Raw genomic sequence first — 2,455 nt, 5'->3', positions numbered from 1 at the left:
AGCTAGAGTGCCGTGGTGTCATCATAGCTTACTACAACCTCCCACTCAAGTGATCCTCCTGAATAGCTGGAACTATAGGCATGCACTGCCACACCCGGCTAATTTTTTCTATTTTTAGTAGAGATAGGGTCTCACCCTTGTGAGGCTGGTCTCCTTGAACTTCAGGCCTCAGGAGATCCTCCCGCCTCGACCTCCCAGACTGCAAGAATTACAGGTGTGAGTCACCATGCCTGACCTAGGCTTTGACTCCAAAGTGAGCTAGGAAGCCATGGGAGTATTAACACTTTGGACAGAGGAGTGACATAATTTGCCTTTCCCTTTAACAGGAATTTTCTTTGCTGTTTTGAGACTAGAAAGAAGAGTGTAGGGGCAAGTGGTGAAATCTCTAGTTAGGAGGTTATTGTGAATAATCCAGGAGAGAGCTACAGTTAACTTGGACAAAAATGGTAGCAGTGATAGTGGTGAGCTGTGGTAAGACTCTGGGTATATTGTGAAGGGAAAGCCAGTAGGATTTGCTGATGGATTGGATGTAGGAGAGAGAGAGAGAGAGACACGGAGATGAATCAAACGTGACTCCAAGGATTTTGGCTTAAGTAACGGGACAGATGGAGTTGCCATTTATTGAGATGGGAAGACTGCAAAAGGGAATCAGGGGTTAAAGTTTGGGTATGTTAGGTTTGAGATGTCTGTCTGACATCCAAATGGGGACACTGAGTAGATGGTTGGATATTTGAGTCTGAAGTTCCAGGTAGCCAGGTGAGCTGGAGATATAAATTTGAGAATCATTAGCATATATATGGTGTTCCTAGGGAAGAAACATAGATAGGAGAGAAGTCTGATGAACTTTCAGGGTCTCTAATGTTTTAAATTTGGAGAAATAAGGAAAAGGCAGCAAAGAATATAGAGAAGTGGCAGCTAATGAGGTAGGAGGCCTTGATGACTTTGAATCCAAATCAACAAATTGGTTTAAAACAACAAGATCTTGAAGAACTATAGTTTGGCTATAAGGTAGGAGTGTGCAGAAAAGTAGTGGGAAATAGGGTTGGATAAAGATAGTTGAGATAAGATTACAGAGGGTTTTGAAATCCAAGGTGGGAAGTTTATTCTTCAATTTACGTGCAGTGACTTGCCCCTAGTAATTTTTGAGCCATGTAATGATGAAAGCTGAACATTATTAAGAAGTTTAATCAGGCATCAGTATATCAAAAAGTGAACTGAATTGGTGACAGATTATTTAGTTGGTTTATATTAATAATCGTGTAGGATGAAACAATAATGGTATGACTTGAGAAACAGAAAAGGTAGAATCTATATGACTTGTTATCTACAAATAGGATTGTTGAAGGGTGAAGTGAGGGAGAAGGAAAATCAAGGACAGTTCTGGGGTTTGAATTTGGGTAACTGACATCGGTACACATAGGAAGCCGAGAGGAGGAGCTGGTTTTTGAGGAAATGACTTGAGTTTTGGGTGTGCTTAGTTTAAAATTTTGATAAAGCACCTGGGTGTCTAGCAAACATGAAAATCAGGCTCAAAGATTCTAGGGCTGGTTACAGAATTATGACTTCTCTGCCAGAGTAAACTAGATAGAGCCACAATTAATAACCATAGGTGTGGTCCTGGAAGAAATCTAAATATAGAATCTTTAGGAATATCTACTTTTCAGGGGTTGGAAAAGAGCCAGTGAAAGAAACATAAGAAGTTATTACAGAGAAATGAAAACCAAACAGTCCTTTATTAATAAACCAAGGAGGGGGAAAGTGTTTTTTCATGAAGAAGGGAATAGTCAAGTCATATGCCATAGAAAAGGAGAGGAGAATGAGGAATGAAAGTAAATTATTAGATTTATTTATTCATTAGCAAGACAGTGTTACTTTATTGAAAGGATTTGTTCTGTAAAATTTAGATTTAGTCAAAAGGCCGCACTCAGGTATCCAGAAAGCCACATGTGGCCCCAGGGAATCAATTCCCCACCCCTGGTGTCTGGGTTGGGAGAAGCACATCTTAGAATCATTGGACTCCTGAGCACATCAATAGGTAGAGAAGGAGAGAGAAAAAACCATCAGTGGAGCTTGGAATGGGAATGGAAACACAAACACAGGTGGAAAGGAAAGAGACTTATTTCTTGGAAAAGGGGTGACGGAGGAGAAAGACTGACATCCAAAGAGGTTGTGTGGTGGAGTCTGGAACAGTTGAGGTTTCAGGTGCCAGGCCAACAAAGCCAGGGTGAGGCCCTCTACTGAGTGGTCAAGGCTCAGAGCAGGTTTAGAGCGGCTGCCACGGGGGATGCACAGCATCACCAGGTACCACCACCCGTCTCACAGAAGACAAAAGAAGGTTCTTACTGCCTCACAAAACTCTGGCTTTATGAGAATTAGTCAACCATACTTAATTGTTTTGAGAGCTGGTAATAATTTTGACAGATAATGGAGTTCTTTGATGGTTTTTTTGGTGCCT

The 2,455-nt window shown here is 41.3% G+C and overlaps 1 protein-coding gene across 1 annotated transcript in view; it reads right to left on the bottom strand.

The window, feature by feature from the left end:
- CC2D2A (coiled-coil and C2 domain containing 2A) overlaps positions 1 to 2,455 on the bottom strand; it is a 128,746-nt gene that overhangs the window by 10,476 nt on the left and 115,815 nt on the right. The window lies entirely within an intron of this gene.

Source organism: Propithecus coquereli, unplaced genomic scaffold, assembly GCF_000956105.1.
Source record: "Propithecus coquereli isolate 6110/MARCELLA unplaced genomic scaffold, Pcoq_1.0 Scaffold13, whole genome shotgun sequence".
NCBI lineage: Eukaryota > Metazoa > Chordata > Mammalia > Primates > Indriidae > Propithecus > Propithecus coquereli.
This window is presented reverse-complemented; position numbering and strand designations above follow the sequence as displayed.